This window comes from Armigeres subalbatus, chromosome 3, assembly GCF_024139115.2.
Source record: "Armigeres subalbatus isolate Guangzhou_Male chromosome 3, GZ_Asu_2, whole genome shotgun sequence".
Taxonomy (NCBI): domain Eukaryota; kingdom Metazoa; phylum Arthropoda; class Insecta; order Diptera; family Culicidae; genus Armigeres; species Armigeres subalbatus.
The window spans coordinates 241,234,983-241,260,382 of NC_085141.1; the positions used below are offsets into that span (position 1 = coordinate 241,234,983).

At 40.3% G+C, this 25,400-nt stretch overlaps 1 protein-coding gene across 3 annotated transcripts in view; it reads left to right on the forward strand.

Annotated features, from left to right (window-relative positions):
• Nucleotides 1-835: 835 nt before the first annotated feature.
• The window catches only part of LOC134227325 (phospholipase B1, membrane-associated-like), a 124,253-nt gene continuing 99,688 nt past the window's right edge, over nt 836-25,400 (forward strand). The window contains exon 1 of one of the 3 annotated variants that reach the window (XM_062708712.1): nt 836-950. The gene's annotated coding sequence lies outside the window, so the exon portion shown is untranslated. Of the gene's footprint in view, nt 951-1,054; nt 1,071-25,400 lie in introns of those variants that run through there. The other 2 variants (XM_062708717.1, XM_062708716.1) reach the window with 2 other exon arrangements.

Sequence of the window (25,400 nt, forward strand, 5' to 3'; positions counted from 1 at the left end):
GCCTAGACCGGCACCGGGAATCGAACCCAGCCACCCTCAGCATGGTCTTGCTTTGTAGCCTCGCGTCTTATCGCACAGCTAAGGAGGGCCCCAAATGCTCATAGAATAAAAAGTTAAAAAGCAGGCCAAGGTTACCGTTGGAATATATAACCATTGAAGAAGAAGAATGTTGAGAAAATTAACTTTTTAGACATCTATTTTTGTATTGTTTCAAATTTAATTTGCTGAAATCAAGTACATTCAAATAAATTTGTTCCATTAATTTAAACATACTCATATACCAAAAATAATCGTAAAATTGTTGATCTTTCATATATTTATAAATTATAGCGGAGACCTGCTTAGAACAATTATGTCAAATAATCCATAAAAGTCTTATACATTTGGAATTTGCCTAATAACATTACCAGCACATCAAGAACCGTTAAAATAACACTTTAGCATTCAAGCTCAAGGGAGCGAAAGAGTAAAATTTGAATCGCTCTGACCGGCGCACGTTCGAATTCGTATGACCATCGCCGCAACGCTGCCTCATTAGGTAACTACGGGTAAAGCTCCCTTCTAAACGACCTCATCTGATGGTCAAACTTTTGCTTTCATTTCCCTCGTCTCAGCTCACGATCGTTCGTTCTACGGAGCTTTGCCGCCAGCTTGAATCATGAGCGGAAATATCGTTGGAGAAGGCACGAACCTGCTCTCCCAACAAATGGTACACACTTGGCATAATCTGCCACGATCGCGTTAGGAAAAATGCTAAATCTGACACGTTAAGTTTGTTTGTTTTGTTTAAGTTTGCTTCTGCGGAGATTACTCTCAGAACAAACGGACCCTGTCGCGCAGCCACCGTGTTGCGTTAGTGCTACTTCAAGCCTGACGGTGAACGAACGTGATTCTGAAAAGTGTCGTTCCGGTCGCGATCGTACTTCCTCTGATGAGACGAAGTCAACACCGTGCGTGAGATTTGGGGACAACCATTTGGTCCTTTCATGAGTGATGCTTGTCACTTGTGAAGGGATGAAATTTGATGTTCATTGGAGTTTTGAAGAATTTCTAGAAATGCTTAACCTTCGGTAACCAAACTTATTATGAACAAACAATGACCAAAACCGCGAATCTATCAGTCGAGCGCAGAACAAATGAGTGCGAAAAATAGTTATTATTCTGGCGGAGTGCATTTGAAAGTGAACGGCCTATAAACGGCACGTCAAGTGATTAGGAAGTTGTTGTGGTCATTTTCGCAGTTTAATGCAGATCAGTTCAAAATCAATGCCGGTCAGTGGCAGCTGAGTAATCGAATATCAAGAAGTGAAACGACAAATGCCGCATTATTATTGTGCTCGCGAACGAAACGCGTGATATTGAATGGTGTGTTCGTTCTGGTGTGGACAAATTGATTACACGTCGCACACGGTTATCTGTTGGGAACAAAATGTGATCAAAATTAATGGAACTCAGAGAGTTCAGATCTGTGGCTGCGTAGGATGTTTCAAGTGCGATTGTTTGGGAACGTTGTAGAGCGTGGACGAGAACGAGTACGAGTCATACAATTAATTTGAAATTCCCGGCAGGAGCTTATTCCTCGAAAATGAAAAAACTGAAAACCTGAACTGTGCACTTTTGAGTTTAAGAAACAACATTTAAGTCAGTAAAGTTTGAAAGGGGCAGAAGATCGTAATGAGCATCGTCATCATCAATCACCATACCTACACCGAAGCTTTCTGCATTCTCTATGATTGTGGTAGCATTTTGCACAAAATTTGAAACGAAGGTTACTTTAGTGTTTATGGCCACTTCAATTCTGGCGCCAAATGGGGAAGTGCAGCAATGTTTCTGCGAGCTAGGTCAATTTCCGCCCTACCGTACACAAGACAAGTCAATTCAACATTTTGTCTTTCGAAAACATGAAACTCCGGTTTTGATCGCGATAGACTGAAAGCCATTACTTCAAATTTATAATCTTGGCAAACATTGAAGTTGCAAACTGCCGGTAACGGCTTGAGACTGATTTATTCCAACTTCCATGCTGTTGAATCATTCTGTGAGATGGTATGACTGATTTTATAAAATGTAGTTCGTGGGTTGATTTTCGTAAGCAGAGACCTATGGATGCTAGTCTCAGCCGAAGAACAAAAAGTGATTTAAGCGGCTCCATTTTGGTTCATGAAGCAACAAATGAGCACATGACAGCTCCTTAGAACATAAGACAGAACCCAGAATAATCTACCTAGCAACCTGTTGGAAGGAAATCGGATAAGGCAAAATACAATTCGTCGAGCTGTGTCGATTGGTATACAACACTATGGGTCTCCGAGTGCCCGTTACGCTGGGATATGGATACTCATAAGTAGTGCGTAAAGATGTAAATCCGGTCATATCGCCAGGCTCGGTACAACACTGAAGGTGACAATATACCTGACAATACCGTCCCTAATCCCGAATCCCAAGGTGTCAGGCGATCCGTGCCGAGGGGATGAATGGCCTGGGGGTGAAATAATTATCTAGGCAGTTTAACGGACCCTTCAATGCTGAGTAGATACCTTTTTCAAGATGCATTACGGAGTAAGATCTACCACACTGTGCTCTAGTTTGTACTATTTTTGTTAATACTTATAAGTGATGGTCGGAAGAGAACGACTACAATTTGCTTTTAGATTACCCATCTTTTGCACCTTTTGGATGGAGCCAATGGAGTAAACTATAAAAACGTAACTCAATTTTAGGCTGGCTTCGAGGTCGACGACATAAAACGCCAAGCTCCAGAGCCCTGATTAATTAGGTAAGAAGCGGATACGAATTTGGTTTACGTTATGGATCCTGTACGCCTCCGGTGGTGCAAAGGGCCGACTTGAAAGATCTCCATCCTGAGCGTTGCCCGGCTATCGCTTTAACCTGTTGCCAGGCACGGAATCCGGCCTGCTGCCGACAGAGAGTCGCATCGATCTTCTCCTGAATCCGGGCTAGGATAATTTTGCACAGAACTTTGAGAACGGTACACAGTAACATAATGCCTTGCTAGTTATCGCATACAGTCAGGTCATCCTTTTTGGGCACCTTCACTAAGATACCTTGCATCCAGTCGACCGGGAAAGTTGCGGTGTCCCAGATATTATGAAATAAACGATGCAGTAGTTGTGCGGATGTCATGGGGTCAGCTTTGAGCATCTCGGCTGATATGCGGTCGACCCCTGGGGCTTTATTCGATTTCATGCTTTGGATGGCTGTTTGAATCTCTAGCAATGATGGAGCTTCGGTATTGACGCGTGTTATACGTCGGATCCTAGGCAGATCATGCCGAGGTGGTGATGGCCTGGCTGGCACTTGAAAAAGTTGTTCGAAGTGCTCGAACCAGCGTTTCAGCTGGTCAGTTGGGTCGGTCAATAACTGATCATTCGCGTCTTTCACAGGCATCGTTGCATTCATCTTCGCCCCGCTTAAGCGTCGTGAGATATCGTAGAGGAGGCGAATGTCCCCGGTTGCGGCGGCTCTCTCGTCCTTCGTATTTAGCTCTAAAAGTCACCTGAAGACGACTTTTTCGAGAAATCTAAAACAAAAAAAGTAGATCAAAAATACTGTTTTTTTAAGGTACACCCTAATCCAATTAAGTAAAATTGCTCTAAATCAGCCAACTTAAGAGCTACAGAAAAAGTTTTTTAGCAAAATTGATTGGAATAAGCTGCGCTATGACTTTGTAGAACATAGCATGTCAATGTTCCGAGAAATCAAAAAAATATTTTCAATTTTTTTTATATGATGGGCCACTCTATTTTTTGGTTGCACCACTATTTTGGCCTTACTATTTCAAACAATTTTGTAGAACAACAGTTTTTTCTAAAAAATATGGTTTTGGCGTAAAATGCATCTTTCCGCGTAAATCTGTATCCTAGACCATAGTGCAGTGATCAGAAAATCATGAAAACTAAATTTTCAAACAGCTGTATCTCAAGCGTCTTTTGACCGATGTTCACAATTCTTTCACGGATTTCTTCCTATCTCATATAGCTTCACCATACTGGTGAGATATATTTCTAGGAATGCTCACTTTTTTCCTAGAGGGGTGTGAGTAAGGATGTTTTTTTTCAAAATGTGGTAAATTTCGATTTACATGACAAACATGACAGTCGGAACAACACTTACAGGTTCAAAAAATGTTTTATAACACTATTCTAGCATTGACTATACTATGTGTCAACAAAATGTTTCTTCTGGACATCCCTAGCGACTCCAAAATGACCTCTATACTGATGAAAGATGATAAGCAAATGTTGACGATGAAAACCCGTGCCAGTGGAAACCAGTTATGTCCATGTAGGTCAGTAGAGGCCAGGGGAATGATATTCTACTCAGTTTTGCCCAAATCAGATGTTCTAGGATCTCCAAACTGTTTAGGAGTTTGGATCAATTAGTTTACCAAGTCAACTGAGCTCGATAGCTATCTGAAATCGACCAATCATATCCACACAAGTCCTTAGAGCCCACGCGTATGATTTGCAGCACAGTTATACCCATACCAGATGTTTCAGGTTCTCCAAACTCTTCTGGAGTTTGGATCAATCGGTCTACCTGGTCAACTGCGCTCGATAGCTATCTAAAGCTATCTGACAAGTCGTGTCCACACACATTCGAAAAGCCCACGTTTATAGTTTTCAACTCAGTTATACCCCAACCAGATGTTCTAGGTTCTCCAAACTGTTCTGGAATTTGGATCAATTGGTCTACCAGGTCAACTGCGCTCGGTACAAATCTGACAGCAATAAGTCATGTCCATACAAGTCAGTAGAGCCCATGCATATGATTTGGAACTCAGTTTTACCAATATCAGATGTTCGAAGTACTCCATATTGCTCTGGAGTCTATCAAGTCAACTGCGCTCAATATAACTTTGACATCAACAAGTCATGTTCATACAATCATAGGCAACCATAGGCTCTATATGTGTGATTTGCAACTCAGTTATATCCAAACCAGATGTTATGAGTTCCCCAAAATGTTCTGGAATTAATCGGTCTACAAGATCAACTGCGCTCGATACAAACATGATATCAATCATTCATGTTAATACATGTCCGTAGACACCACGCTTACAGATTTTGTTTCAGTAATACCCAAACCAGATGTTCTATGTTGTCTAAACTATTGTGAAATTTGGAACAATTGGTTTAATAGGTCAACTACGCTCGATAAAAATCTGACATTGACCAGTCATGTCCATACACGTCCGTAAAGCTTGCGTATATGATTCGCACCTCATCTAAACCAGAAGTTCAAAAATTTCCAAACTGTGTTGGAGTTCGTATCAATTGGTCTACCAGGAATTCCTAGAGGAACTCCCAGAAGGATTCTTGGAAGAACTTTGGATTTTCCGAAGCAACTTCCGCATGAATTCCGAAAAAAAAAACTTCCTGAGGAGTTCTAGAAAGAACTTGTTTGTATCTTCCAAATATTTGTCTTATTTTTCAATTTATTCATTTGCATGTTTGCAAATGTAAAAACGCAGTTTTATAGTGTCACGCTACATTCAAAAATTCACCGCTCTCTGTGCTCAGTTTTTGCTGCTCGCAAGGGACAATATGCTGTTAGCCGCTCTCCCAAAGTCCCAAAATGTTAATTTTTGTATGGAATTTGGAAAACTTGATTAAAGTAAAAAGACATTCCTGCAAAATTTCATGCGGTTACATATAAGTATTATTACATCAAAATTATCGTTGGAAAATTTAGAAACTTTTGTCAGTTGGTTTTTGCAAAAATCTGTTCTTTTATATTTCAAATCAATCAATGAAGAGGTGTTGATAAGCGAAAATTGCAGTTGTACAATAGTTCAGTATTAAGACATTCATTGAAATTTGGGAAAAAGTAGGTCCACGAAATTTTCCAGAAACATTCCTTGATAAATTTGAAAGAGATTGTCAGCTGAGATAAGCGAAATCCCTTCCCAATTCCGAGTTATACACATTTTAGTTAGAAAAAAACGATCTATCGCGAGGGAGCTTACCTCAGTTCTTAGTATATACAATACTTGCACAAATACCATATAATTGAATCATATTGAATCATAAAAATCCGAATATACCATTTGGCAGAACAGACCATTAGGTCGAAAGTCATTTGGCCGAAAAGGTCATTTGGCTGAATAGGTCATTTGGTCGAATAGGACATTTGACCGAAAACGACATTTGGACGAATAGATCATTGAAATCATTGTGAAAGCACTTGGGAATTTATTTTATCTATGTAGGTTTTCTTTTCGCCAGCGCCTAATGGGTAAGCGCTGTAACCAGTCTTCTTCTTCTTCTTTTTCTTATTATTATTCTTCTATGGCTCTACATTCCAACTGGAACTTGGTTTGCTTTTCAACTTAGTATTCTATTAGCATTTCCTCAGTTACTAATTGAAAGCTTTTCTATGCCCGCCATTGCATGAGTATGTATCTTGTGTGACAAGTACAATGGTGTCGAGAAAGTTTCCAACCCGAAAACATCCTAGACCGGACCGAGAATCGAACTCACCATCTCCGGATTGTCAATTCTACGCCTTTGCTCGCAAGGCTACTGGAGACCGCTGGCACCAGTACAATGAAACATTTAATTTCCTCATACTTATTTCCATGCAAACTTGAAACGGCTTGTGCTAAATCAGTTTTCGTCCAAGTTAGCTCAAAATTTTAGAGGACAGTCAGAACATGAGACAGAATCAGATGAGCGTTGTGGAGCAAAAACGATTTTTTGAACCACCTTAGGGAAGATCCATAAAGCAAAATGGCGATTTTCAACAACCTCTCCTCCCTTCGTCACGTTTTTTGTAACAAACCTCTAAAATGTTTACATGGATCGTCACGCTGCTCTAAAAACCCATACCCCCCCCCCTCCCCCAAGACGCGTGACGCACTTTGTGCTTCCGGGGCGATTCTGTCCCATTCGAATTAGATTACCTGCCGCCAGTGCTGGATGCTTGTTGGATTTTGCTTCTGGACCTTAATTTTCAAACAAGAACAAGAATACGAGGTGCACAGCGGGCAAGGTGGATCGATCAGGTGGAGAACGATTTGCGGACCCTCCGCAGACTGCGTGGTTGGCGACGTGCAGCCATGGACCGAGCTGAAAGGAGAAGACTTTTATGTATAGCACAGGGCACTCCAGACTTAGTCTAGTATTCAAGAAAATTGGGTTAGCGTCATGCTTATATGCTTATTGCACCGGATTGGGTGTACACTAGGGTGTCCCAAAAAAAATCGATGTTCGAAAAGTCATGGTGCTCAACCCTGAAATGAAAGATATACCTGTCTGGATAATTTTTGTAGAACAAACCGAATTTCTAAAAAATCGTTTAAGAGCTTTTTTTAGGTAAAAAATCAAATATTGGGTCCTTTCACAATTTTTTTTTGGGTCACTCATTCGTTTTATATTTTTTTATTTTTTTTTTTTTGGATCTTTGCCCATATTCTCCAGTGACGCATATTTTAACGCCACATGTTAGAGTACAAAAGTAAGCATGCTGAGACCGTAGAGCATCGTCTCAGTTCAGCTTGTGCGAAGATAGTAGTGACGACACATGTTTACGTTCAAACTAAATGTTTACATACGTGCTGAGCCTGCCTTGTTTTTTGTATGCCGTGAAAAGCATCCTATGATTCAATCAAAACTAATAAAGAGATCATAGTAAACCTGATTACTTGTATATTGCTACATATTAACTGTTGGGTGTGATATCATTTTATAACTGGCTCCATCCATATACTCCGACAAAATCCTGTAATTCAGGTAACCAACTCCATCGGAAAGAAAGCTATGTTACCTAGAAAATATTCCCATTTATTTGCTTTTGATTTTTTTTTTATTTAAATTAAAATATTGGTGCAATCTTGATGAAATTAAAACATGTAAAGAAAAAGTATCGAGTTTGTACACTTTTTTGATATTTACTAAAACTGCAATATCTCAGCCCCAGATCAACATTTCTTGGATATTTTTTTATGAAAATACTCGTTATAAATAGCTCTTTGTAGTATCTAAGTTTTTCCGAACGAGAAAAAAATATTTTTTGTGTTCGGATGAAGTAACTGCGAAAATTCGTCAAAAAAATGTGTATTTTTCGATATTTAAAAAGTTCTGCAGACTGTAAAAACGCACAATACCAAAAACTAATTCATGGAGGATATGGACAAAGATCCACAAAAAAAATAAAATAATTTAAAACGAATGGGTGACCCTGAAAAAAAATGTGAAAGGACCCAATATTTGATTTTTTACCTAAAAAAAGCTCATTTTTCAAAAATCGATCTGGCGCGACCTCTAAACGATTTTTTAGAAATTCAGTTTGTTCTACAAAAATTATCCAGACAGGTATATCTTTCATTTCAGGGTTGAGCACCATGACTTTTCGAATATCGATTTTTTTTTGGGACACCCTACCGTATATTCATCTCAACCGCCGATAAACCAAATTTAAAATCCGAATATACACACCTAATTTTTTTACCGGGATCTCAGCAAAATGTTGAACTTTTACCGAGAATCGCACAGCCGTGCCCCAGCAAACATGTTTTTTGCCGAGATTTCTGTCAAAATTGCTGATAATCAGCTAATCATTTGCCGAAAATCAGCTAACAAACGCTATTTTTGCCGGAATATCAGTTATTTATTTTGCTGGCGCACGGCTGTGCGGATTTTGGCCGAGCTGCAGAAATAAAAACTGAGTGTGTACTATTTGGAAGAACAGACCATTAGGCCGAATAGGTCATGTAGCCGAATAGGTCATTTGGTCGAATAGGACATTTGGCCGAAAACGACATTTGGCCGAATAGATCATTGAAATCATTGTGAAAGCTCTTGGGTATTTATTATAGCTATGTAGGTTTTCTTTTTTACAGCGCCTAATGGGCAAGCGCTCTAACCAGTCTTCTTCTTCTTCTTCTTATTCTTCTTCTATGGCTCCATTCCAACTGGAACTTGGCTTGCTTTTCAACTTAGTGTTCTATTAGCATATCCTCAGTTATTAATTGAAAGCTTTTCTATGCTCGCCATTGCACGAGTATGTATCTTGTGTACAATTACAATGGATACACTATGCCCAGGGTGTCGAAAAAGTTTCCAACCCGAAAACATCCTAGACCGGACCGAGAATCGAACTCGCCATCTCCGGATTGGCAATCCTATGCCTTTGCTCGCAAGGCTACTGGAGACCGCTGTAGCCAGTACAATCAAACATTTGATTTCCTCATACTTATTTCCATGCAAACTTGAAACGGCTTGTGCTAAATCAGTTTTCGTCCAAGTTTGCTCAAATTTTTGGAGGACACTCAGAACATCGATTTTTTGAACCACCTTAGGGAAGATCCATAAAGCAAAATTGCAATTTTCAACAACCTCACCTCCCTTCGTCACGATTTTTGTAACAAACCTCTAAAATTTAAATTTTTTGTGTGGATCGTCACGCTGCTCTGAACCCCCCCCCCCCACTAGACGCGTTAAGCACTTTGTGGATGGCCCCTAATAGTGACCACCTTTGGCTTCAAAAAATGCTCTGCATTGTCATTACATCGACAAGCTTAGCAGTTGTTTCCGGGGTGATTGTGTCCCATTCAAATGAGATTGCCTGCCGCTAGTGCTGGATGCGTACTGGATTTTGCTTCTAGACCTTAATTTTCAAAATTGACCAGAGATGCTCGATCGGATTAAGGTTGGGAGACTTTGCTGGCCACTCCATAACTTTGATACGCTTTTCTTTGAACCACTGCGAAACCAGTTTTGTATGGTTGTTCGCGGGCAGCAGGGACTATGTCCAAGGGCTTGACGATCCCTCCCCAGGCCATCTGCGAGTTGTGGTGCCTGCCTAGGATGTGGTGGGTTTTGACAGTGGGCCCTATTAAACCTCTATAAAAAGCTGCATGTATCCACAAGTAGGCTCCGCCAAAGCGACCGTGTGCCGCTCAAAGCGCACAAGCCCATGTCCTGGTGTTAGGTGGGACGCTAAACAGGCCTAAACAGGTTTGCGCAGGCTCAATAAGCCGCCATTCAAAACAACCATTACGAACGACATAAAAGATAATACGACTCGATACAATCGGCAACGACCTAGGCGAAGAATAAAGGATCACGATTGGAAGCTTGGAACATGGAACTGCAAGTCGCTAGGCTTCACAGGTCGCGACAGGATTTTTTTTTGTTGAGGCGAGAAACACTGCGTCCACTAATTGAACTTTTGTGGTGAACCCCTATTTAATATTACGCTTCAAAAAGGCTGGATTGGGATTTGTGGTTCAAACCTCTTCCGGTTGCATGTATGCACCATTTAAGAATTTAGACCTTCGTTTATATAGGGGTAATGACGGCTTTGGCAGGTTTTGTTCTATTATTGGCAGGGGGGGTTTTATGACTGATTATGCTCAAATTTGGCCCAAACATTCTTTGCATATCAAAGAATATTGTGGCCAAATTTCATAAAATTCGGTCGATAAAAACCCCCCTGCCAATAATAGAACAAAACCTGCCAAAGCCGTCTGTTCCCCTAATGCAACGCAATTGCAAAGCAGATGCACCGATGTTTCACGTTCCATGTTACAGAAACGACATATATCACTTTGGACCAGACCTATATTTTTAAAATGATATCTACTCGGACAGTGCCCAGTTACTAGGCCCGTGAAAATACTTAGAGCACGTTTGTTTAGTTCGAGTAGCCTTCTTGTAATTATGGCGTTAGGCACAATAAAACTTTTTGATTGAACACATGATGTGACGGCCATCCAGTTTGTCATCACCCTTTGTTCTTCCCATCTTTTGAGTTCAGTTTTTATCGTACAATACGATACTCCACAGAAAGGCTCTGGGCCAATAAACTGTAAATTGGAACCTTGTTTTGCCAGTTCGTCTGCCTTTTCGTTGCCTTCAATACCACAATGCCCTGGAACCCAGTACAAATGTACTGCATTCTTTTGACATAATGTTCTTAGTGACAGAATGCACTCGAAGACAAGCTTGGAGTTACATTTATGAGTAAACAGCGCTTTAAGCGCTGCTTGACTATCACAAAAGATACAAATGTTTGCATGTCGGTACTTCCTAGCTATGCAAATATTCGCACATTCCAATATAGCAAAGATCTCCGCCTGGAACACCGTTGTATAATGTCCCATTGCCACTGAACGGTTAATTCCAGGACCAAAGATTCCTGCTAAGCATATGCGGTATTTCGAAAAATTTCGTTTCAGGTGGTTCGAAACGAAATTCCGCGGAATTTGAGCATAGCGAAATCTGATTTTTGGATTTCGTTTCGTTTCGTAAAAGAAAAAACTAACTTTTAACGAAATTTAACGGAATTCCGCGGAATTTCGAAAGCAATTTAAACTTGAATCATACTGCATCGGACGGTCGTGTATTATCCAAAATTTTGGCTGCGCCGCTGAACAAAATCATAAAGCTCTTTTCAAAATTTAATGTTATACTTTTTTATGAACGCTTACTACATAATCTTATTCTGAGTCGATAAATACGTAATTAATTTTCTTCTGTAAAACGTCTTCAGTGTTTTGTTAGAAAGAAAAGTATCAGTGTTAGACGAAAAGTATCTTTAACTATTCTATCCCATTTTTTTTTCAATAGTGATCCGACTTAATATTTAAGATCTCAGGCTCAGAGTGTAAATGTATTTAGATATATGAATCAGACCAGTATGACTTTGTCAAAAAAGCAAAGCAGTGGCGCGGAATCCTAGGGCTCTTGTGAAGTCTTTTTAGAGCGCTTCTTTCACATTGATTTTGCGTTGAATTGATTTGAAACACGGTTTTCTTTTTCGAGTTTTCAAAATAACTTCGTTTACATTAAATACTGATTGACCCGGCAGATGTTGTCCTGCACAGTAGGCGAGAATGTGCGTTCCGAACTGCCCATGCAAAGTTCGCATACGAATCCTAATATTAGTTTTTCACGATTTGTACAACCTTACACGTAATTTTTGCATGCGGAAATATCATATAAACCCGTCGGAAACGGTAACGAACATATCTGCTGAAGAAATGAAGAAAATCCATCCAGTCGTTTTCGAGTTATGCGGATACGAACACAGACCATTTCATTTTTATTATATAGAAGAGAAGAGAAGATTTAGTCGCTTACCAAGGTGGCTTCACTTGAATTAGCTTTTCAACTAACCAACGATTCCTTTTTCCTGGCGCTCACGAAGATGCAGAGCATTCCTCGGTCTCTTAAAACTTATAACAATGAGTGTCAAACTAATTTTCACCCTAGCAAGAAACAATGGTGTTTTCTAAGTTACTTACGAGATTCTGGGAAGTTAAAGGTGTCGGAAAACCAATATATTCCGTGATTCTATGTTGGCCTTTTGTACCTGATATTCAGGGTTTCCGGAACCTGTTCGGTGGTCATCCGAAGGCCAATTTCCCAGTCAACACAATATATGATGCAACAAAAGATGCTAAAGTGGAAGCGATATACATACATATTGTATGATAAAATACCTATATCGCCTCCACTTTAGCATCTTATACGGCATGTTATACGATATTGTATTGTATATATATTGTGTAGACTGGGTTGTGTCTATTTGGCTATTTTTTGTCAATTATTCACATTGACCATTAATTACTTATACTAAAACACCTGTTATGATGAAATATTGAACATTTGCTCATAAAATGGCTTATGCCACACTTCAAAACTCCCCCACTAAAAGAGGGAGGGTCATGCTGAACATCTTACTCATCTACTTCCTGGAACTACTATTCCCCTTGATCACAGTTGAAACCGCTTGCATTTTAGTTGAAAATTGACCGATAACGAGCTGTTTTTAGCTGTCAAGATTCGTCCCGGCAGCTTAAGGGTTAACAACTCTCTATCTGCGTATACACCGGACAGATGAGGATATATAAATGAGTATCCAACTAGATAAAAAACAAAATCTATGCATTCATTTTCTGGTTTTGAGTTAGCTCAATACCATAAAACCATGCTGATAAGACAACATGAAGTATGCTTCAGCATAATAACATAATTCTTAAGTAAAATAAGGTTTTTAACAGAATTTGAATTCAAACACAAAAAAATCCCACAATTTCTATATTTTTTTATACCTACTGATATAAAACCAAACTGATATAGAATTGATCACATAAGGGGGGCCATACTAGCAAAGAAATTATTTGACTTTGAAAAAATGAAATCAGAATTGCGTACATAATGTAAAACCAATTCAATAAAAATTCCGCGGAAAATAAATAAAATTTCGTTTCGTTTCGAAAAATTTCGAATTAAATGGACCTTGATTTCGTATCGTTTCGATGTCTCGGAAGTAAATCTATATTTCGTTTCGTTTCGTTTCGAATCAACATAGACATTTCAAATATCGTTTCGTTTCGTTTCGTTGGGAAAAAAAGTGTTATCGCATACCCTTAATTCCTGCTCCCGTTTGCGTTCCAATTTTCGATCCATCTGTGAAGAATTTGATAGAGCCTTGGCGAACCGTAGGACCCCCGACTTCCCATTCCATTCGCGATGTTTCACGCGTCTTGTAGGGAATATCATGGTTAACTATAGGTTTCATCCAGTCTCCAATCATACTCATTTCTGGTTTTTTTTTCGAAAGAGCTGGGACATTTTCAAGTGATGGACAAGATCACCTGCTTTGAACTTGTTAAATCGTTCAAGCCTTAGCAAACCTTTCTCAGCTTCCAGCTGCACGTATTCATGCAGAGGAAGCAAGTTTAAAATGGCGTTCAAAGCCTTCGTTGGAGTGCTTCGCATCGCTCCTGTTATAGCAATCGACGCTAGACGTTGAAGTTTTGCCAGCTTCCTTTGTGCGTTTGCCTCTTTTGTTTTCGGCCACCACACTAGCGAAGCATACGTAACTTTTGGACGGATCACTGCTGTGTAAATCCACATGACCATTTTAGGTTTCAATCCCCACTTTGTTCCGATAGTCCTGGAACATAGCCATAATGCACTGGTTGCCTTCCCTATCACGGTCTCTAGATGAGCATTCCAGTTCAGTTTGGCATCCAAAACTACTCCTAAATATTTTACTTGTTCACTAAACTGAAGTTGTCCACCACCAAGCATTAAAGGTTTCAAATTGACCTTCCTTCTTCTAGTGAAAGGGACAATTACAACTTTAGACGGGTTTATGTTAAGACCTTCTAGAAAACACCAGTTACTGGTATAATTTAGGGCTTGTTACATTCTTTCGGTGACGATAGCGTCAAATTTTCCTCTCACTATGATGACAACGTCATCCGCGAAGCCAACTACCTCGAAACCTTTCCTCTCTAAGCTTCTCAGAAGATTGTCTACAACCAGAGACCACAAAAGTGGCGAAAGGACTCCGCCCTGAGGGCATCCTTTTGTTGCCCTCACTGTCATAGACGAGCTTCCTAGCTCTGAGGTGATTTCCCTTTGATGGAGCATCGAGTGAATCCAGTTAATGACGCTTATGTCAAAGTTTTTATTTTCCATTGCTCGAGCCATAGAGGAATAGGAAGCATTATCAAAAGCACCTTCAATGTCTAAGAAAGAACAAAGTGCTATTTCTTTCGCTGCTATACTTTTCTCCACTTTCGTTACCAACGTATGTAGTGCAGTAACTGTCGACCTACCAAATTGATAAGCAAACTGAAAGTTGGATAGCGGGTGATTAACCATGTACGATGAATTTATAAAATCCATCATCACTTTTTCCATGGTCTTCAGTAGAATTGATGTTAGACTGATCGGTCTGTAAGATTTCGGGTGCGTCTTGTCTCGCTTTCCTATTTTTGGTATGAACACCACTTTTACCGGTCTCCACCTAGTTGGAACATAGTTGAATCTCAGGCTTGCCTTAAAAATCTCAATTAGAGACGGTGTTAGTATTGCTTCTCCGTTTTGAAGCAACGCCGGGAAAACGCCATCTACTCCTGCAGATTTGAAAGGTTGGAAAGATTTAACAGCTGCTTTCACTCTGGATTCCGTGAATATTTCATCAGCTATGTCGGGCACACTGTCCTTTGCTCTATCGGATATAGAACACCTTCCAGACGGAATCATTCGCATCACACCCAATTGAGCCCGGAAAGTGCGTTTCCACGATTAAACCTAAAGTTTCGCTAGAAATGCCGCGAATACATCATCTATTTATCGACTTCAAAACGGCAAAAGATACAATCGGTCGGGACCAGCTATGGCAGCTAATGCACGAACACGGATTTCCGGATAATCTGATACGGTTGATCAAGGCGACGATGGATCGGGTGATGTGCGTAGTTCGAGTTTCAGGGACATTCTCGAGTCCCTTCGAAACGCGTAGAGGGTTACGGCAAGTTGATGATCTTTCGTGTCTGCTATTCAACATCGCTTTGGAGGGAGTTATACGAAGGGCAGGGATTGACACGAGTGGTACGATTTTCACGAAGTCCGTCCAGTTATTTGGTTTCGCCGACGACATTGATATCATGGCACGTAACTTTGAGAGGATGGAGGAAGCCTACATCAGCTTGAAAGGCGAAGCTAAACGGATTTGACTAGTCATCAACACGTCGAAGACGAAGTACATGATAGCAAGAGGTTCAAGAGAGGTCAATGTAAGCCACCCACCACGAGTTTCTATCGGTGGTGACGAAATCGAGGTGGTTGAAGAATTCGTGTACTTGGGCTCACTGGTGACCGCCGATAACGATACCAGCAGAGAAATTCGGAGACGCATAGTGGCTGGAAATCGTCCGTACTTTGGACTCCGCAAGACGCTCCGATCGAATAGAGTTCGCCGCCGTACCAAACTGACTATCTACAAAACGCTTATAAGACCGGTAGTTCTCTACTGACACGAGACCTGGACGATGCTCGTGGAGGACCAACGTGCACTGGGAGTTTTCGAAAGGAAAGTGTTGCGTACCATCTATGGTGGGGTGCAGATGTCGGACGGTACGTGGAGGAGGCGAATGAACCACGAGTTGCATCAGCTGTTGGAAGAACTATCAATCGTTCACACCGCGCAAATTTGAAGACCGCAGGACACGTAGCCAGAATGTCGGACAGTAATCTGGTGAAAATGGTTCTCGACAACGATCCGACGAGAACAAGAAGGCGAGGTGCACAGCGGGCAAGGTGGATCGATCAGGTGAAGGACGATTTGTGGACCCTCCGCAGACTGCGTGGTTTGCCAACCAGCAATGGACCGAGCTGAATGGAAAAGACTTTTATGTATTGCACAGGCCACTGCGGCCTTAGTCTGGTGATAAATAAATAAATAATCACTCATTGCTATCCCTGTTACCCTTCCACTTGAGATTATGTGATGATTCTCACATCCACATAGTATGAAACGTGGATTATGATAGCCTTTGGTCGCATCTTTCCTCATCTGGTATATAGTCCAGATGGTTAGCGCGTCAGTCGAGATGCGCTAAGTGTGGAGGGTCCAGGTTCAACACTTGTATTTGGCTTGTCTTTTTTTATATGTGATCATTAGACATGAAATTATCGACTTTTGAATTAACCTAACCTATTTTAGAGTCTCCAAAACGATCGAGTTCGAAAGATGCTATCTACCGATCAACCAAGCACTGAACGATGTATTCGTGCATTGCTGAACGTCCCATTAGGTCGATTGAGCCGACAGGATTTCACTCATTATGTTTACAAGCTACTACAGTCCTTTTAGGTTTCCAAAACGTCCTGGAGTTCAAAAGATGCGACCTACCCGATCAACCAAGTCTTGAACGATGTATACGTGCAACGCTAAACATCCCAGCAGGTCCATTGAGCCGTTAGAATATCACTGTTTACAGCTACTACAGTCCTTTATGGTTCTTCAAACCGGCCTGGGGTTCAGAAAGTGCGATCTACTCGATCAACCAAGTTCTGAACGATGTATCCATTTAGCGCTTAAGATTACAGCAAGTTCATTGAGCCAATACGATTTCATTCATTATTTTAACAAGCTAAAATATGGATCCGTGATTCGATGTTCTACGACTCGATATCGACTCGTGGAAGCAAATGATGCCTTACTAAAAACATTTTCTCGGTTACTCTGATGGTTCTTTCGAACAATTTTCCAAGGAACTTCTATTACACATCTCGATGTATGCTTGAGTCAATGGTATTTTCATGAGCGATTCATAGAGGAACTACTGTAAAGACCCTTTTTGTAGCTCGGATCAGTGGTCTATGAATGGTGTATGATATGATATCCCAGTAGATCCATTAAGTTGATATGACTTCTATAATTATTCATACAAGCTACTATAGACCTCTTAGGTTAACCAAAACGTCCTGGGAACCGGAACGATTGAACTATTTGATCACCCAAGTCCGCGAACCGCAGGTTAACCTCATTGTCATGCACATTGGATCTCATGTTCATGGAAATTAGGATCATATGCTTATTTCACCGGATTCGGTAAATACCGATGATGAGTATATTGCGAAAGTCTTGATTGATCTGGTAGATACCATGAACTGAACTCGAGAATATTTTATAGTACCTTGAAGATCCCGTATTCACGAAAATTGGGTTTGCATCATGTGTATATGCTTATTGAACCAGATTGGGTGCATTCCAAGGGGAAGGGTCATTTGGCCGAAACCTATTCAGCCGAAAGCCATATGGCCGAATACCCCTAGACCGAAAGTTATTTGGCTGCATGGGTCGTTTGGCCGGAAGGGTCATTTGCCTGAAAGGGTCGTTTGGCCGAAAGGGTCGTTTGGCCGAAAGGGTCGTTTAGCCGAAAGGGTCATTTGGCCGAAATGGTAATTTGGCCGAAAGGGTGATTTGGGCGAAAGGGTCATAAGGCTGAAAGGATCACTTGGCCGAAAGGGTCATTTGGCCGAAAGGGTCATTTGGCCGAAAGGGTCATTTGGCCGAAAGGGTCATTTGGCCGAAAGGGTCATTTGGCTGAAAGGGTCGTTTGACCGAAAGGGTCGTTTGGCCGAAAGGGTCATTTGGCCGAAAGGGTCGTTTGGTCGAAAGGGTCGTTTGGGTGAATAGGCCATTTGGTCGAATAGTTCATTTGAAAAGTGAGAAATTAGGAATGAGAAGCGAGACGTCTCACTTCTCACTCTTAATTTTTCTCTTCTCACTGTAAAAAGTGAGAAGCGCGAAATGAGTAGTAAGATGTCTCAGTACCCACTTCGCACTTCGCACAGTGAGAAGTGAGAAATTAGGAGTGAGACGTTTCACTAGTCACTTTGTGCTTCTCACTTTGGACAGCGAGAATTGATAAATGATCACTTCCCATTGTGAAAAAGAGAAGCGCAAGCTTAGTGAGACGTCTCACGACTTACTTCGTGCTTCTTACTTTTAACAGTGAAAAGAGAAAAAATGAAGAGCGAGAAGTGAAACGTCTCACTGTGAAAAGTGAGTATTGTGAAGTGGATAGTGAGACGTCTCACTACTCATTTCGCACTTCTCACTTTTTACAGTGAGAAGAGAAAAATGAAGGGTGAGAAGTGAGACGCCTCTCTTCTCATTCCTAATTTCTCACTTTTCAAATGGAGTAGTTCACGACCTATTCGGTCAAATGTCCTATTCGGCCAAACAACCCTTTCGGCCAAATTACCCTTTCGGCCAAATGAACCTTACGGCTAAATTACCCTTTCGGCTTAATAAACCGTTCGGCCAAAGGACCCTTTCGGCTAAATGATCCTTTTGGCCAAATGACCCTTTCGGCTAAATGATCCTTTTGACCAAACGACCTTTTCGGCTGAACGACCGTTTCGGCCAAACAACACTTTCGGTCAAACGACCCTTTTGGCCAAATGACTTTCGGCCAGAGGGGTTTCGTCAAAATGACCCTTCCCCCGATGAGGACATTGCCAAAGCATTGATTGATGTGGTAGATACCTTGGGCTGAACTCCAGAGCGTTTTGGAGTACCTTAGACATCTCGTTTTCATGAAAATTGGTTTTGCATCATGCGCATATGCCTATTGAACCGGATTGGGTGTATACCGACGATGAGGGCACTGTCAAAGCCTTGATTGATCCGGTAGGTACCGTGTAAAGAGTATGGCGATATGTTTTAGTTCTTATTGCTTCAAATCAATCAACTTTATACTCTTTCAACATTCATGGACCATGGTAAAATCTATCCTTTCCGCACTTGTTTCATCGCTATCCAATATTACCTATTTATTAACATCAGAACAAAACAACAACTAGCAGTCCTTAGCACCTCGTTTATGGTGGCCCAGACGGTTAATGTGGCGCTTGATAATTTATTCGTTCCAGTGGGCGATTTACTTTGCGGTTGGTATAAAAGAATATTGATGTGGACGCTCGGTCAAAACCGACCGCCTATGATTGGATGCTAAAGTGCTTGTGGTTCGTCAAATATTCAAACATTATGTAAACAAGTTTGACATAAAATCGCTGCATATTTTCACATACCGACTTTGGCTATAAGTGAGTTTTCAAATTTCGTAGTTTTCTACTTAAGAAGAGCAATAACTTACCTAATTAATATTTTCCAATAAAATTATAAAGTACTGTAGTGCGGGGCTTCTTTTGACTCCGGGGGCTACTTTGGATTTTTGATTTTCTAAAAAAACTAAAAGTAAAAAATACCAAATTTGAAACAAAAAGTTGCCATCCAACTATCAACAATACACCCGAATGGCTATAGTGGAAATTTAAGAGTAGGTAACGTTGTAATTCATGTTTCAAAATGTCCAAAGTAGCCCCCGATTTATCAAAAGAAGCCCCGCACGACGGTAAGTGGTTTAAAATTTAATTTGAACGAGATCCTTGTGAGAAAATCATAACCATGAAGGAAAAATACAAACAGTAATGAGGCATCACAAAAATAATAATCGTGAAATCGCCGACACTAAGTGATTTAAAATCAATTATATGGTACCGTTTAATTTCAAACTAGAGAGGTGTGCTTCAAGAGTGTATGATCAAGCTCGACATTCTCGCATAAAATGAAGGTTTTCGAAGGCCAAAATTTAGAAAATTATGGCTTTTGCGTTGGAATTCGCCACAGAGATGTGTTGATCCTTCAAGAAGTAATACACCAGAGAAGGTAAAATCTTATTTTTGTCTTTCCCGTAAAAAATATATTAAAAAGATTGACTTTCTCTCACAATTTAAGAGTCAAGTGTTATTTTTGTTTGGTGGATTGAAATGATGTTTGTATATCACTAGCAAATTATGTTGAACAAAATACATTCGATGAGAAAAATTGTTCCATTTTAAACTTGATTTTATTTGTTCAGGTTTGATTGGTTCATTCAGAAGTGATAATGAAAATTATATATCAATCCACATAGATCTTGGCTATTTTTTGTAGCATACAGTATTACTATAGGCGCAATGCGATTGGACTTTAATGACCAACCAACAACCCGTATGACGGTTTATTTTATCGTCGATTTCACACTTCTACGACAATTATTTTCGATTTAACGATGATGCAAATCCGTCGTCGGTGATGTTTGGTATTTAACTGACCTAGTCTTGAGACCCCATTAGGATATATTTATTCGTAGTGTGTTAGATAGACGTCTATTCTAATTGTTCAAAGCGGAAATTTCACGAGTTTGACTCAGTTTCCTATGACTATTGATTTGTTTGTTTCGGACTGCGATAACGTTGATATTTTACCAAAATTCTTGTTTTACCGTTCACAATAAAACTAAGTGACTGTCCGTCCTCGAGATGTCAATGCGCTTGGGCTCGCTCCGCCTAAGCACTTTGCTCAAAACAGGAAATCATTCAATGCGGTACAACAAAAATGGGCTTGACGTTCAAACAAACCTCGTACATAGGGGCAAAATCATACAATGCTCCTATGACATTTACGACAGTACGTGAACCATTTATCACTAAATATAATTTTAAATCAAATTAAAGCATTTAAACTTCACACCCAAACCGTCTTGTGAAATTTCCATAACTCAATCGCCTAATATTTTTCATAAGGCGATACCGTACATTCATTATAACGAATCCTAATGTCATGAAATGCTAGTGTGATTTTATTTCTAGATATAGAAAACCTAAAAATGTGATTTTCTGTGAGGCTTGACGTATGTCTAGTGTGCGAAAAAGACAAAAATATATCCTTCACATAAGACACCTTCTCAATTTTACAAACCGAATCGATTGACATAAACGCTCGATCCTCCTGGTCCCATGTCAAAATTTATTTTTCGGAGCGATAACAACACACTAATAGTGTATGAAAAAGGAAACACATAGGTACTCGAATTGATCATCGAATTAATATCAGTAGATCGTGCCTTGAATTCTAGTCCTAGGACGGTTAGATCGAGAATGAATAAAAAATAACTGCTGCAGTGTACCTCAAATGACAAGATATATGTGAGCTAGTTTCATTAACAACTGCACAGTTGTTTTTCAGTTGAACGGCAAATGCATCAAGCCGGTCAACTGGAGTCAAACTGGAAATAAGCAGATAAATGATGGCAGAATTGCCCACGATCACGGTATACAGCCGTGGTTCACGATAGTGCAACGATCTAGTTATCGTGAAGATTAATAAAGCATGTCATCGCGAATTAATTACTGAGGAATATGATTGCAACACAAACCACATGAACCATCACTTGACTGTTTTAAGTTTTGCCCAAATTTTAATAAAATTGGTACCTTCCATCGCTGCTTTACCTGTGAACGCTATTTCCAAAAGTGATCATACGAGTTGCTTATGTTTTTTTTTTGTTTCGTGGATAAAACACTTCGACATATTAAGCATACTAGTTTTTGTTCATTCAAAATGTTGAAATGCCTTCCGAAGAACCTTGAAATATCATCTGCTAATCTGGATCCGTTCTCAATTTACCATAATTCAATTTGCAATCTACCGGTTCCATCTTTCCATATTGCACGAACGGTTTTGTCGCAACCGAAGACGCACGCAATTCAATAAGAAGATATAGCAATCTGCGGGCATTTCTGTGTCCACTGAACCTCCCCGAAACCATTATTGGGCACTTTGAGAATCTTTTCTCATTCAGCAGGTGTACTCGACGCTTGTCCACTTATTCGCATCACCGAGTTAAACATGTTCGACCTATAGGCAAATATAAAAGTGTAATGAAACGGCTCAATTTGGAACGCGTACTCGCGCTGCATGATCGCCAACCTTAAGCATTTTGTCCGCCCAGTGGCGATTTGTAAATTCGTCTTGGGCAACGCTTATTAATCAAAGCGTGGCACACGTTTTCAATTGTATCATTTTAAAAGGCCGTCATCGCATTGCAGCTCGGTATGATTGGCCAAAGACGGTTTGACGTAGGTACTGCTATGTTGCAGTCAGTTAGGGCTTTTTTTCAATCGAAGTGCGTTTACGATACGTGAAGGAAGGCGTTGCTCTGCTGCCCGTTGAGTTTTCAACACAAATTCGGCTGGTGAGAGCAAGTAATTTGCAAACAATATACCGGTAAAGTTACGAGTTTTATGTGCACCGTGAACTTGACATTGAAAGTTGAAGGCGGCAAGGTTGAGGGTTTTATTGAATGTTTATTGTATGGAAATAATTGATGATACGAGATGAATAGGGAAATTTAATCGTACATAGTTATTGGGGTTTAATAGAACAAACAAAATTATCTTATCGTTACTAAGATGAAGTAATTGCAATGTTACCTTTCGAGTAGGAAGGCAAAGCAAAATTATAACACGATTGTAACAGCTCCAGTTATTTATAACAACCAATTCTTTCTGTGTTTCACGTACTACCACAACGATTCCTACTGTTACAGCCCATCCACATTGATAATTCCAAAACCTCCCGTGGCACCAGATCGTTAATAAATAAAGCTTCCAATGAATGATTAAATTGGTTATTATTAAATCATTCAACTCTATTATTAAGGATAATGATAAATGATTAATTCATTTTTGACAAATATTAACGATTATGATTAACGATTAATTTTTTTTGACGTAAACTACGTCTAAGGGGAAGACTCAGATACAGGGTGTAAAACCGAAATTTCCAAATTCGAGACCGTCACGAAATTAGGATAGATTTCAAACGATAATAGCGTCTTTATCTTTCGATGGATTTTCGACATTTGCTTATCAATCGATTCAGAAACTCTCCAGCAATTTGCCAATTATATTGATACTATTGATTATCAACGTTAAACTATTGAAAATGTTGTTTCTTTCCAAACCGGGTGAAAAATTCAATTCCGTTCATAAATCCCCAACACGGACATCAGATTGCAGTAAGGTACGGGCCTTTTGATCCACTGCTTCGTTTTCCCTGTGTATAAAAAGCCCCGTGTTTCGCGTGCGCGCGTCATTTTCATTCTGGATGTCACGGCGAGCGGACCAGGGCGTCCAGAAGCGGTCCCAGTGACAACGGCTGTCTCAGCGGATGAAATTTTTTCGGTCGGTGGTGGTGGCGGTCGTGGAAGCAGCAGCACATCCTTTTCATCTGTGTCCCATCTTCGGCGTTCGTTGAGCCGAATCATCGGATGGCGGTCGCGCAGCCCAGTAGCTGCTGATAAGGCACATAAGTGGCAATTAATCGGTTCTTTTCAGGACCATCATTATATTAGGGAGGAAGGTTAAGTTGAAATAATTTTCCTAAAGTGCAACCGTTAGGAACTGGAAAATTCTTCGGTGAAATTTTCTAGCGTAATTCGGAGTTATATGATTCTAGTGATTGAGAATGTTGATATTAGACGAACTTTCTTCATAGACCAAAGCATAATTGTTTTGGCATCGGTAGCGGAATCATAGCATTAGTGCCGGTCCGAGCATAGGCTGTCATCGGAAGATTGCTACAGCAATTTATTCACTAATGTGGCGTTTGCAACGATTTGGATGTTGTCGGCACAACATGAAATTTTCCCGCGAGACTCTAATTTTGTATTTTTCCTGTTGATGATTGAAAAAGAAATCGATTCCGAGATGAACTTTATTCAAAGCGCAACGCTAACGTCGGTAGTTGAATCCCAAGTAAGTATCGGAAGGAGACCATGCAAACAATTGATTCGCATTATGACTGAAGAAAAATGTATGGCGTCAGTATTGATGTTTGCTACAGATTTTTTGACATAAACTTCGTCTAAGGGGAAGACTCAGATACAGGGTGTAAAACGGAAATTTCCAAATTCGAGACCGTCACAAAATTAGGATAGATTTCAAACGCTAATAGCGTCTTTATCTTTCGATGGATTTTCGACATTTGCTTATCAATCGATTCGGAAACCCTTCAGCAATTTGCCAATTCTATTGATACTATTGATTATCATTAATGCTTAATTTTTTTCTTACAACAAATATGATTTTGAAAAAGTATCACCGGCGCGTGCTTACTCGAAATCTACATGCTGATACATTTACAGTTACATCAAACAACTGAAAACCGAAATACGCCACTCCAAAATTACGAGGTGACAATGTTAGAAAAAGACAAAATATAGGAAAAATAACACGGTGTGTAGTGCCTCCCCGAGTCACCTTAAGGGAAGATCCTTTAATTACGGAACGCAAAAATTAGGTATTTTCAACCCTCCCTCCCCCCTATGTCACACTTTTTATATGAAGCATCTAAAAATTATGTATGGGTCGTCACACTTCGCCCAAATTTAATAAAATTTGGTCAACAAAAAACCCCCTGACAATAATAGAACAAAACCTGCCAAAGCCGTCATATTTCAGACAAGAAAATTTAATCTGAGCGCTGCTAATGTTGATGACGACGACCGCGCGACCCACACCATCGACGGGAATAAAATTTCCGGTAGGAGCTCCGCCGATACCGAAGGTGGTACCACGGTCTGCTCTCCGCGACTTCTCGAACGAAATGGCTCGCGCGCGCGTAAGAGCTGCTTTCTTGTAATCAATAAAGTTAAACCTGTAGCCACGCCCCTTTGGGGGGTGTGTGACGGTTACACAATATTTGCAGCCATACCGGCAACAAAGAGGTGGGACTAATGAGTCATCTTCATTGATTATAAGAAAACTGCTCTCCCGCGCGCGCGTGGCATTTCAGCACCTAAAAACTCATGGATGAGTTGAATCATCGTATGTTTTCTGTATGTATGTAGAATCACGAGCGCGCGTCAAACGGAGAAGCTGCAAAAATGTTTTCGCATGGATGACTATCTACCAAAATTATAAGTCTTTCTCTGAATCGTGCTCTCGTGATTCTACTACCGACGGAAAACAATCTGCCATCACCAAGCAATTAAGTTTTACTTTGATCAAAATTCATCACGCCTCAAGTTGTGACATAAAAGCTACTCTCATTGATGGTAGCCAATCGTTAGTAGGGGAAATTACGGCTTTGGCAGGTTTTGTTCTATTATTATCAGTGGGTTTTCTGTAACTAATTATGCTCAAAATTGGCCAAAACATTCTTTGCATATCAAAAAATATTGTGGCCAAATTTCATAAAATTTGGCCAACAAAAACTCCCTGACAATAGAACAA